This window comes from Pelecanus crispus, chromosome 4 (genome assembly GCF_030463565.1).
Source record: "Pelecanus crispus isolate bPelCri1 chromosome 4, bPelCri1.pri, whole genome shotgun sequence".
Taxonomy (NCBI): Eukaryota; Metazoa; Chordata; class Aves; order Pelecaniformes; family Pelecanidae; genus Pelecanus; species Pelecanus crispus.
This window is the reverse complement of record NC_134646.1, coordinates 11871791-11886163: the sequence shown is the minus strand read 5'-3', so window position 1 is coordinate 11886163 and position 14373 is coordinate 11871791.

Genomic DNA, 14373 nt, shown 5'->3' with positions numbered 1-14373 from the left:
TGTTCTCAGCTCAAGAAGAAACGTAGGCTACTGAATTTGGGGCATGTAGAGGAATACATGACCTGAGATGAAGAATGAGCAGGGGTTTGAAAAGGGCGGATACACACAGGCCTCCAGGGAAGTCTTACAATAACAAAATGACACCTAATTTTTGCCTGCATGTTTGATGGCCTTCAGGATGTAAAGAGCAGCGGATGGTGATGTTGCTGATGAAAGTTGACTCCCAGTGACTCGATAGGAAATTCTGACTCTGAGGGTGGGGGTAAGTACAAAATGCAAGAGAAATGGAGCCACAAAAAGAAGCAAAGAAAGCCTCCTAAGACCCATAGCAAAATATTCCAATATAACGCAACGTAAATGTATCAATAAAGTATAATGAACAATTCCACGTTGCTGGCATAGCTATGTAATTTACAGAGTTACCATAAGATAATAGTTTTGAAGAGCCTGCCAAAAGCCTGGTAATTTGCATATAATTGTCGATAATGCTTTCCCATTTACTAGATGGAGGTTTTGTTTTTCACAGGATAGAGTTATTGGAATTCAATTTGCAGTCTCTGTTTTTATGACTTGTCTATACAGTACTGTATTATTTAGAAATAAATGGGGAATTTTAGAAGCAGTTTTATATCTCCTGCCCCAAGGCAAAAAAATACAGATTACCTTTTCACTAGAAATTAATAAATAAAAATATAAAGAAAATTATTAAAAAAAGAAAAATACAACAATTCTTTGGGTTTCAGTTCGTCTTATTTGTAAACATTTCTCAAATTATTTAACTACAGTTTCAATGAAATAAGCATCCTGATTTATTTTACAGCAAAGTCAGGATTCAAGTTCTTGACTCACTAAACCTATGGGGTTGAATTTATCATGGGTTTGAGTTATCTAAGAATGGTTAGTTTAGCAACAGCAGATTTTGAGGCCAATCGGATGGTGTTTAAAACACACTTATATTTAACATCTTATGTAATATAGGATAGTGATTTACAGTATCATGAACAATATTCTTTCTTTGCAGGAATATGACTGAGGATTAAATCCTCATCCTGCTGAAGCCGTGGCAATCCTCCCAGTGACTATAATACAGCCAGGATTTAAATTCAGCAGGTTTGTTTGTATTTACTGGGGAGAGGTTAACATGGTAATATTTGCATATATAAAATATGTACGAAGTATTCAATCGCCACTTGAAGGTAGCAAAAAATATTTTTAACTAATTAACCACTATTTTCTCTGTTGTCACTAAGAATCTGCCAAATAAGATTTTTCTTTTTTCACCTAACATGGCAAAGCAAATATTCACAATAAATCAAAATAAATCTTTATCAATTCCATACATACACACACAGTTACTCTCTATGCTCTTTTCCTTTTGCACTGATAAGTCTTGGGTTTGTGCATTGGCATTCACTTGTGTAGTCTCTGCAATTAAGTATGTAAATTTGAAAACTTCATCTATAAATGACTGAATAGATATTTCCGTAACACTTGGCATACATGTACCTTCCTGACAGTTTGTGACTAAATGAAACACGCATGCAAATAAAGCTCCCATCTTTGTGTTTAAACTCAGGCTTCCAAAGCATCCAAAGCTTAGGCAAGACACGCTATCACCTAGGACAGCAGTTCTGTTTGGAGCCTTCAGACATCTGATACTGTCTATTTACTGGGTTCCTCTTAACCAGCTAATCTGCTTTAGCTTTAAAATATGGTTTTGCATCCACATCTCCTCCTCCAAAAGGAAGAGAGGAAAAGTAGCCAGTACTTCCACAACTAAGGCTTTGTTTTAGTTTGTATATTCTAATTAATTTCTTCAAGGCATGCATAATTCATTTGACATTCACGGACAGCAATATCGCTGAGATTATCCTTCTGACTCTGCAAATGAAACCTTGCTAACAGTGAAGTTTTGAACAAATACAGGCTTGAGCGTGGTGAGGTATCAGTAACTTATCAGTCGGGTGCTCAGTATGACCACGCAATACCTTTGCAGTTACCCGGCAAAAGGCAGTGGCAATACACAGCCTCTCAAATAAATCTTAGACTGCAGTATAGGGTGATCCCCTACTAACTTGTGGATATGAGCTGCAGAAGAGGTCAATTCTCACACCATCTTTTTAAGATGAGCTGAACACCAGCTCTGAATAGAAAGATTTAATACCAGTGTGAGCACCTAACTAGATAAAACTACAGGGAGGATACTGCTTTGGAAATACAACCCTTAGTGCTCTCCTCAAGATTTTTACTTTATTCACTATTCTTCTGCCTTGAAAGAGAGAAGGAAACCAGGCCCTGTTGAAAACTTATGATTGTATAATATTTCTTTCATAAATAATATCTCTCTGCACAGCAATGCTTTAGTATGTCAACTGTAACTTGGATTGTGTCCTTTAATCTATCATGTACTGCATGCGTGCTACAAAAGAAACAAATAATTCATGAGTAGAGCTCTATGCGATATGTATGATATATGAACCGTCCTCTGAAGTGGAATATCTGCCATACATCATGGTACTGAGATATGACATTTATTGCATAAATAATCTATTTAAATTTTATTTACCTTTCATGACACACTGGGTACCCCTAGGGCATCAAGTATTCAAAGGATTAACAACATACAGATTTTTTTCTTCCCCCCCAGGAATAGTCCTTTATCTGTAGTATCAGTCAATTTTGTGAAAATATTTGTGAACACTAGACAAATTCAGTAATCGCTCGAGCAGTAAAAATGGGACTTCCTTCCAGAAAACTCAAAATACTCTGTTTTGAGATTAAGAAAAATACTTCGACTCTTCATGTCAAAATAGACTGAGCTACTATTAAAAAGAGAGGGAGAGAGAAGGCAGTGGATAGTAAAGGACTACGTGGCTTAAAAATAAGATATCATGATGGTATCCTTTTGCTCTCCGACAAGTTTTTTCTTTAATGTGGTGACTGAATAAAAGACTCATTGCTCAAAAAGCTACTGCCCTTGGCTGCCCTGGTTAGGTATCAAATCCCTTTTCTGCTGTTTTTCACTATTCTTAGTCTCATCCCTTCAGATGGGCTTGACCACAGCACCTTGTAAGAAGTCTATACTCCCGTCCCTCAATATTTCTGCTCACCCCAGCCAGCGATGACACGTCCCCTGCAGTTAAAACAATTTTTTTCTCATCTGTTCCTGTATTCCTGAGGGGGACTGCAATATTTCCCTTCTTTCTCCCCTCCCTCATGCGAGTACGCTCATTATTTTTTAATGTGTCCTTTTCTGAATCTATGTAGTACAGGAGAAGTCCGTGACAGTAGATGAGACCTGGTGCTCACAGAAGGAAGCAAAACTAGACAAAGAGGTTTTCAGGAGTGAGATAAAACAGCAGCAAAAAATAATACAGTTGAAAACCCTAAAGCTAGCTAAACCCAAGAGAGATATAAATATGTGCACTTTTGGTAAACTGTACAAGCTTTACAACTTCTGCCTCACTCCCACGACGTCTTAGAACAGACCTGATCCTGTTGTTTGCGTATCGGACAGCTGTAACTCCGTAAAGGTGCCCTAGAGATCCGTTAAGCAGCGAGAAGAATGTCTTTGTGGGTGTATGGGGTGAGAGGGCTCAGAGACTTCAACGAAGCAGAAAACACAGTAAGAAACGGGCAGCGTAGGGACTACAGGGAGCATCCACTTGAGTGTTTCTTAGCCAGCTTGTAAATAGCCAAAATTTCCCCAGAAACCTGGTGGGTTGTAAGAGCTGTAGTTTTTTAATAAAAGTATTTTCTGTTTCATGTCTTATCTGCATGTTTTTATTATTAATGAATTTCTATTATATACTGACACCTGAGAGAGAGCTAGTGTCATCGCTACAGTTTTCTTGCAACGTATTAGCTTTTTGGCTGTACTTTTGTTAATTACTTTTCTTGACAACAGGGTATTGTTGAGATAACACAGGGTGATGTTAGCTTTGGCCTTTTACACAGCCTGTCTGAGAGCGCATCTCTTTAGTTGCCATAAGCAGCCACTTTGCTGCAATCAGTCACCCCGAGGCTGGGCACCTACTGTCCTAGCTGCAGTCAGCAATGCCCCCATCAATTATCCACTGCCGGTGTCCCTCCACAGGAGAAGTCATCGGCAGTGCTTAAGCACACCGGGGCCCTTTTTCTCTTCCAAAGAAAATAGGGACATGCTCCTGCCTACCAATGCCATACACTCGGATTTCATCCTTACACGTACTGAGGACATGACCAACATGAGCACCAAGACTCAAGAGCTGGGAAGGACTCCTGGGTCCCCTTGTTTAGGATATAATCATTGTAGCTCTTCCAGGTGAGCTCAACAGCACTTAACTCTCCAAAAAAATCAAGCAAACAGGAGATGAATTGCAGTGACAAAAAAATTGCTTCAAAACAAGGCAGTAAATGTTAGTTGCTGCAAGTTTATAAAGGAAGAGCAAAGCTTGAATGCATGACACTGTTTCAGCACAGCAATGTCCCAGGACACCATCCCTGTCATTGAACTGGCACCCAACAGCTTATTTCAAATTCTGTTCATGGGCTTTGCCCACCATGTTTGTCCTTCACATCTGCTCACAGGTCTAAAATGGTGGCTTATTCAAATATTTGCAGCTTTTGCTTTACATCAAGGTAGACACATCTAGGTGGCAAATTTGGTCCTCATTTCCTGTTCTGAAATAGCAATTCATTTCCTAAGTTTTAGTGGTTCACACTACAGAGATGAACAGGTAAAAGCTACTGCGATTTCCTTATAACAATGTAAACATTCACTGATGATAAAATGACTAGTGCTATCATACTTCCCACAGCCAGCTCTCCATGTTTCCAATAATTTTGAAAAATGCTTGGATGGCCTGGGTTCCTTCAACATTTTAATTGCTCTGCATAATGTCATGACTGAGAAAGATGTAACAGATGTACATGTTAGATAAACCAGAAAACACCCATGAGAAGTGTTGCAGTTGGGGAATAATATCATTAAAGTAATTAATTCCTTTCTTCACAGAACTCTCCAAAATTGATGAGTGAGAAATTATCTTCCTCTTCCACTGATAATGTTTTTGTCATAAAATGCAAGGATTGTTCTGTTTTGGTTTTTTTGTTTGGTTTCGTGTCCCCCCCCCTAATCTTTCAGTATAGAAGGGTAACATATTCTAAAAACATCATACTAAGAAAAGGAAAAAAGCCAGTATTTCCAGTGTAGCAGGTGTTACAGTGCCAATGCTTTTCAATTCTACAACAGGTAATGCCTTTTTAAAATATAGACAGAAAGTAGCAGCTCATGGCACTTGTTAAAAGTGAGTACTCTGTCACAGTACTTGTCCCTTTATGCCTTCTAATGTACATTCAATATCAAATTTTACTGTAATTTATTGCCTATTTCTCCAAGACTTCACTGTTTACAAAATTCAAATTTTGATTAGAATTTCAAACATTGTAAAGGACATTGACGATCATGACTTTTATCCATGTACGCCTTTAGAGGTATTAGTTCATTCCCATAATGTCAGTTTAAAACCATCTCAAAAGTCTTTTTCACTACCGTACACTTATGAGATGAAGTTTTTGTACCCAGCTGTTTGGGGGTTTTCCGAGATTTTTTTTCTTTGTTTGTTTAAAAGATCAACACTAGAAATTCTTATGGATTACAGTTAGATATCCAAAGGTTCAGATCCAAAGATCCAGATTTTAATACAGTAGATACCTCTGTAATCATGTAAGATAGATAAATGTTGGAAATATGCACTTACAGGTGACTTCACCTTTGCCAATAAAGACTGCAGAATCAAAGCCAGTCGTAACAGCTACTAATAAGGAAACACTGATAACAGGAGAGTTGACAGTGATAAAGAAGTCACAAATGCAGGAGAAGGCTTTGCTTTAACTTGACTTTAGCATAGTTACAGTACTATATGATGAAACAAGAATAAATTTTATCTGACGGAGTTATATGATAAAATAAACATCTAATAATGGAGAAAGTTGACTGCAGGATGATTTGGTGAAGTAACATAGGGCTAAGGGATTTTTTTAAGTTTCAAAGGACAAACCTGGGGAACTAGTTAGAAAAGATAATGAGATTAAAGAGTTCAAGTCCTCAACTACAGCAGAAGGCAAATGTTTTTCAAGGCAAAGATTAAAAACTTACTAGGAATTTCCAGCTTAAGCAACAGGACAAAATATAAAGGGAAAGGCATCAACTGCAGAAGGACATAAAACTCTTTCCAAAAGCAGAATCAAAACAAGCATACACTTTGGAAATCTCAAAGTGTACAGATCAACTGAGAATTATCAGAATTGAAGCTGAGCTACAACTCTGGAGGGAGGTTTAAATAAACAGCAAAAGTTTCTTAGGCCATTAAAGGGAAGGATGGAAAATGAAGAAGATAAATCAGATTTTCAGTGACGTTCAGCCAAAGTCAATTTAGTTATAGCCCCCAAATTAAATATACTGCTTCTGGGTTCATTAAGGACATTGGTACTTAACAACAGAACTATGGGGGGAAAAAAAAAAAAGAATATTATTCACCATGATATTAGGATTAAAAAGTGTAAATGAAAATTGTAACACCTAAAGGAACGCAAAAAAACCCAAGCACTTAAGGGCCTTGGACTAGGAAATTCAAATTGCCATTACAGATATGGAATAAAGAAAAATGGCACACAGGAAAAGGACTTTAATGAATCTACCAAAGTGAGTTGGTATTTATGAATACAGAATAACCAATGCTTTATCTGTATTTAAGAAAGGGGAAAATAAAATTAGAACGCAAAAACCCGTTCGTCTGACTGTAGTAGTATTCTCAGCTTCAGAAGAACTTTTAGAAGAAATGTCTGGATGAGAATCCAGATGAGAGAATAAAGATGAACCTTGAGACCACCGTGGATTTGGCCAGAAAAAAAATGTACTGTGTTGGAAAGATGTGGATAGTGAAGTTCTCTGAACATCTGTTTTGAATGCCTGTTTTCCTCTTGCTAATATTTTTGCATGTTAATAAGTTGTTGTTAAGGACACAAAGCTTAAAATTATTATCAAAAGAGGACACAAATATGACACAGAGTAATACACAACATCGCTGGGCAATCGATATAAAATTAAACTTAATTTATAAAAGATTCACCTGTGGCTACTATCAGAATCTTCTGGTAGAGAGTAGGTACACATTTTGTGACAAATAGTTTAATTTTGGGTGCACTGGCTGATGAAATAGCTGACCATGAGCTACAGCTTTGGAAAAAGGCCAGTTGGTTGTTCTCCATGCAACCACTCATGGGTTGCATCAGGCACAGGTATCCCACAAGCCAGTCTCTGGCACACACCTCCTAAATCACAAGCTGAAGCCTGCTGGTGTCTCTTGAAAACTCCAGGTGGTTACAGAGAGCTCAGAACCGTGCTCCTTAAGCCCAAGTTTCCTCCTCCTGTTTCTTGCTACTTATTTTCACTCTTCTGCTCCAAACATACCCACCTAACCCTGTTCCAGTTTTGCCTGTTCATCACTCCAGACCTTCCCACGCAGGAACCGCAAGGTGGTTCCTTGGCCACCAGCTACAGCAATGAAGGAATCTCATCTTTCATTATCCCTGAGGACAGTTAAAAGTATTTGTCACGCTGTTAGCATCTAACGTTTCAATGACTTCACATAATTTACTAGCAGTATTTGTGGTGATGTGTTAGAAATTAACAGACAGGGGCATTATTATTCTTTCAGAAGCCCAAGAAGGCAGTAAATGCATGTTCTTTATGTCTTCAAGCACGCCTGCCAAAATAATGATAGGGCACCGTGCCACAACTCCCTAGTGCGTCCTCCAGTCACTTAAAAACGATATGCCTCTCCTTGAAATTTCTGGTGACTACAGAACCCTGCATTAATCCATACATTTCCTGCCCTGGGTAGGTGTGATCGCACACCACCTCAAGAAGCCAAGTGCCTCATTCAAAGGAATGAAATGGTTTCCCTGCAAAAGCCTGCAGTATTGCCTGGATGAGAGGAGAGTGAGAGGGGTGGCCACACACAAGTATGTAAGGAATCAGAACATCTCCACAGCTTCTCAGTCTCTACAAGAGCGGTTTGGTCTACTATCTTACGCAGTTTGTATACAACAAAACTAAATGTATCTTTATCTGACAAACACCTCCTTTGCCAGCTGGTGCTTCTACATTGCTTCTACTGAAGCCTCCTGATGGCACAGTCGCACCCCTTAGTCAGAGGAGAACATGGATCAAGCCAATGAGTTCTATCAAGTTTACAGATCTTCACTGTTACAAGCCTATGATTTTTTTTGCTGACATGTGCAAACAAGGTTACCCTTATGTACCTTCAGTCCATTTACTCATCAGCTGAACTATTTACTTTTCAAGCTGTGACAAAAGCTTAGGTACAAATTAACTTTGTGGCATACGTGCTGCAACTCTCAATCTGCAAAAGTCCAGTCCCTCATGAATCGCTGGCTACACTAGACTGAATTATATTGCTGCTTACCCTATGTAGCAATAAACCTCTTCCTCCTGATAGCTCCCTGATGTACTTGCTCCCCACATTGGATGTTATCTGTTCCACAGGCTTTCTGATTTTTAGCCTGAACTGTTAAGTGTACATCTGACTTGTGAGTGCACAGAAATTCCCCCAACCTATGCCAAATTTAACCTTTTCCTTGCTTTCCCTGCTGGATTTACACCTCTCCTCCTGAAGCTGGCTCTCCAGCTCAATGCCAGCATCACGCTGATGCTGCCTTCACCGTAATTCTAGCACAAAATTAGCCACTATTACTGCATGTCTACATACCAGTTACAAAAACATCAGAGGGGAGAGCTCCTTGTAGATAGGAAACTATTAATGCCATTGTAGTGATTGTATGTATTTACAGCTATCACACTGAGAACATTCTGCAAATAAATTAAAAGTGATATTTTATAAGGGCATAAGAACGGCATCAGTAGAAAATTGAAATATCTATTCACATTACTGCCAACAGGGTAAAGCAATAATGACAGCAGTGTTATCAATCTCTGACTATGTCTTATTAAGTAGTTTAAACATTTTTAACATAAAGTGTATATTGAATAAAAAGAACATGTGAGCCAAAAATCAAATGATAAATAGCAAGAAACAAAAGGGCAGATATTCTGCAAAAATTAACTGAAGATCAAGTTTAAGTCAAAACTGAAAGTACATTAAAAGTTGACAAATTACGCTATTAAAAGTCAGCAACATCTAATATAGAAGATACCAGAGAGGAAAAATCTGTTCAAAAACGTTTTTTACTATATTTATAGCTCCTACAGTTTAGGAAAGGAAAAGAATAGACACAATTTATAAACAGAATTGGTATTCTGGGCAAGTCTACAAAAAGAAGCCGAATTATATAAATGTGATTGCACATGGAGAAAAGCACGCAGTGGCTTTCGTATTTGCTGTAATCTAAGATTTAGGTCACTGGACTGAGAAGTGGTAGTCTTACAATAAAATTCGTGCTCTGACTTGCAGAGACCAGGGGCCAGTTGTTTCAGGGATTTTTTGATTATAAAAGCAGGAATGAATGAATATAATTCATTCATTATATATGAATATAAAAGCAGGGAAAAAAATCAAACAGACTTGAGGATCTGCACATAGGAGAAGCATACATCCTGTGGGGAAAAAATCTAGTTTTGATCTGCAAGGTGTTGATTACACAATAAATTATAATGAACGTTTTAAAACACTCATACAGTACTGCAGAAGTAGGGAAAGGGAAGCAGTATTTGAGACATGAAGTACTTATGAGCAAAAAAACCTAAACAACAGGATTAAAAAGAAACCTTTTTGACTTCTTTGTTTGCAATAAAAGATTAGTATGCACCCAGTTACGGAGATGATGCAGGCAGAGAAATACAAAGGCAACATCTGAGAACACCAACAGGAATTATGGATCTGTATGTCATCTGTGTATAAGCGATAACATAAGCCATAGGAATGAAGCAACGCATGAAAAGGCTGGTAAAAAGCAGTCCTAAAACGACAACAAACACCACTGAAACAACAGGTGTAACATCCAACTGTCCCCTTCCACCCGAGCCGATCCCCTGAAATGCATGTTCAGAAAGACATGACGCAACGGAAGGGAGCACATTGCCCTGGACGTCAAATACTGATGACAGCCAAGGTTAGTAGGTACTGTAAGAGCGTTTTCTGTGCCTGATCCAATATGTTGAACGCTAGTGACAGATCAAATAAAGCCAAATCGCATGAAACTCGCTTGCATTAGCTACATGAAGGTCATTAAAAACTTTTAATAAAGTAAATTCACTTGAGTGCTCTGCTTTGATCCCCGACTGAAATGGGCTGAAACACAGTTAAGAAATGCAAGAGATGGCTTAGGCAGTGTGTTCCAAGGCTGTCAAGAAAAGAAGAGTCACAATCAAACAGGATAGCAAGGAGTACCAGAATTAGATTTCTTTAATACTAGAGTGCTTTATTGTTGGTAGCACAAAGGTTAAACACATAGTTATTCTGACCAAACCAGCCCACCAGACTGTCATCAAATGAAACTGAGGGAAAGAAATCAAATATTCCCAAAGGTGTAAAAGATGTCCCGTGTTGTGTCATATCTCTCAGGGGACATCACATCACAAATACTTTTAATTAAAAAGAAAAATCATTACATTCTGGGATGCATGCATAGATTTCAGAATGAGCAGTGAAATGTATGTCTTAAGCAATAAGAGAAATACTGAAGAGCTAATCATGCATTACAATTACTTCATTCAAGCAAGCATATAGCACTATGTTCAGTTCAAGCAAGTTTCTACATTTCTGTTAAACTGTACAGTCCACGTAGGTGTATTTCTGTGCCCCCGTTATCCCGTGAATCTGCATGTGAGCACATTTTCATGAGTCAACATCCCATCTGCAAGCTAAATTTGCTTCCCTGAGTCCTGGAGTATTTATTTGTCAATCCTACAGAGGAGGCTGCTTCAGCACAGATGAGAAAAAATAGCTCCTACAGGACAAAACAGCAGCCAGGGACTGTCGAGGCAGAGAGATAACCTCACAGTGGTCACCTCCCCAGGCTGTGCTCTCGTGTCAGTGAGGACAGTACATAATATTTACATCATCTTTGGAAGACATTACTGTTTCCTTCCCAAAGCTGGATATACTAACTTCTAGTCGGAAGAAGACTGACCTCAGTATAGACTAAGAGATGAACCCCTTGCACAGAAGTGAGGCAGGGAAAAAAAAGAAGGAAAAGGCAAAAAATGGTAATTGTCAAAGAACCAAAACAAAAGCTATCATTTAAAGTAGCTGTCTTTACCTCGAACAGAACAAGAAAATAAATTTGGTATATAGTATGCACAGATGGTATTATTTTAAACAAGTATTTTCAAACTTTTCCATTTGCTGTCAACATATCTCTAAGTGCTATTGAACCATGGAGCCATCAAGTAAATGAAAGCAGCATGTTAGACTGAAGTGGAAAGTAAAGACATAATCTGAAGCTCATGGTGACAAAGGAGACACAAAGTGACCCTTGTTATGAAATAACTCCAAACCCTGAATAGTCAACAAAGCTATCATTTTAATAAAAGCAAAGTATTGCCACTACAGGCTGTGACAAAATTAATTATGCCTCACAAGAGGCAAATAGTAATGAGAAATTGCCTATCAGAAAGTCTCTTACATGACACACCTTTGAGAAGTGTTTCATATATAAACCCTTTTCCAAAGTGGTTTTTATATAAACATGCATAAGTCATTACACAATAGGATGCTCCAGAAGTATTAATTTCTGGAAAGCCTTCCTTTTACATATTATGGGTATTTGGTGCAGCAACAGAGAGTATTTCAGAGTAAGGTTTAAATAAAGCCCATGACACTGAAGAGTTACCAGTAGATAGTTATTTGTGAATGTTTCAATTCCATTCTAGTTCTATGGCATACATCTCTTCTGAGTCTTCCTTGCTGCCTGGGTCCAGAGAGATAACCAAGAATCATTTCCTGTCTTTTTTCCACAGAAGGGAGACCAGAAGGGGAAGAAAAAACCCACTAACCTCTTAATTCTATAGCCAATGCATAGAGGAAGATGAAAAATGTCTGCCTTAACACATAGTTGGTTTTTCCCTCCTTTTCCCTCTCTGCTTACCTTCCTCCCAACCCACTCATCAGGCCATGCAGACTTGGAAATTCATCCATCTTTCAGGTTCTCCTCTGATGTGCTGACAGACTAAGAGAATACAGCGAAGTATTCAACAGGAGTTATCTGAACAAAGTCCCGCAGCTGGCCAAGGAAAAATTGTCTGTGAATCTGCAGGTGGTAGAGCTGCATAAGGCAGCATCCTCCGGATCTCATTCCCCACTTTCTGTTCATGGCACCTTTTATTCCTCAATCCCTGCAGGCAAAGTGAATTGCAGTTTTCAGATCAGAGATTTTGTTTAGGTTTAACTAGAATAGCAAATGTATTTGTATAAATCCATGGTATTATGTAGCTGTTATTTCTAGAATAAGCTGAAACGCTGTATCACCTACACCTCTGTTTACATGGTGGCTAGCACCCTAACTTCACACAAGGGCAAGCTCATAGGTGCGTGGCAGAAGAAAGAACAGGTTTTGAACAGTTTTGTTCGTTGTTCAAAATCAGAAAATAATTTCTGAAAAAAATAGCTCAGTGGAAGTGACTCTCAAAACTACAACAACCTTTTTCTAAATATTTCTGTTTACTGATTAAATAAGCAAAAGTCTTAGATCTCTCTATGACTAATAACCATGTTTGGCATTTCATAATGTTGTACCTGACAAAATTCTCCCAATTATACTGTAAATTTGGTTCACTCTATTTCTACAGAATCTATTAATCAGAATTGTTGCACACAGCAAGTACAACGCCTTTTTATAACAGCAGTACTGTCTTTGTTACTTTTTTCCAGAAATCGACCTCTGTGCATATAATATGGAGGAAAAAGAAAGATTATTCTGATAGTAAAGCTAGTAAAAACATCTGCCCACTAAAGATACTAAATCATGTTATAGGCAAGCCATACTGTGCTAAAGCAGAGCCTCTACCAGGGATTTTGCACAGATGGTATCACAGATTCTTAAATTATTATTAGATTATTAGATAATTGTGCTCCTCTCAAACCAAATATAACCCGTCTTAAAACATCCTTTGAGCAGTGCTGCATTATAGATGGGTTCCTGAAATTATCAGAAATACTACTTTGCCTTTAATATGGATGGCATAAAATGTTAGAGAAAGACAAGTACTGTTAGCATGTGAAAATCATGGAAATAAAAACAAATACAGCATATTACCCTTAAAAAGAAAGGTTTTCTAACAGTGTATACCTGTGTATATATATGAAATAAAACACACAAATTGTAAATAATAATTTACATGCTCTTAATACTGAATTTCTGAATGACCAAGATGCTCAGAAAGGAAAACGCACATGTTTTTATTTGCATTGTACAGGTAGTAACTTCATTTGAAAACTCTACCCTATAATTTCTTGCTGTTCAGTGTAGTGAACCATTAAAAGTGAAAGAATTTACTGAGCCGAACAGAAATAAGAAAAACAAAAAGCCCCTTAGGATAGCAAAAAACGTGCCTGAAGCAATATCTTTTTACACATCTACCTCCCATCTCTCCCATTACGTGTGATTAGTCACAAATGGATCCTTATGCATTTGCTCTGGTATCATCATTCTTCTCCACACTTGTATCTGACACAGTCTTTTACCTTCTTGCTTCTCCACGTAGTTGCGTACCTGTTGGAAGTTGGTGTTAGGCAACACGTTCACCAGTTCATATCAAGGATTTTGTCGCTCTGAAATTATGTATTTTACATGTTCTGGAAAGCACTCGTTCAATGAAAATTACCCCACGTTAGCAAATTTACTAGCAGGTTAACTTGCCTATGCCAGCTACCTCTATCATCATGAATGCTAGCCCCTGGTTGAGAAGTGGGAGTAAATGACTTGGAAAGTGATAATAGAGGTCATGCCATTCAGTGGGATGCCACCACTTGTTCTGCTTATCATGATCTAGTTCCTATCTATCCATTCCTCCCACCTCTTCTCCACAGCAGCTCTGGTGGTCTGCTGCATACTGAGCAGCAGATGTTCTTTTCTTGATATTACATGCAAATTTTTCAAGCAGCTGCACAGAGCTGATATTATCATATGAGAAACGTCACGACTTTGACTTTCCTTGCTGTCACTAATTTGCTTTCCTGCTTTTCTTTGGAGCCTAAGAATTTACAACTATATATAATAATAATAGTTTTAATTTTTATTGTTGTTGCTGCTGCTGTTATTTCAATTTATCTGCTTGACAGTGGGACACGATTTCTTGCCTTTCTTCCTCATCTCAAGTACTGATTACTGTATTCTCTTTAGACCTTGTTA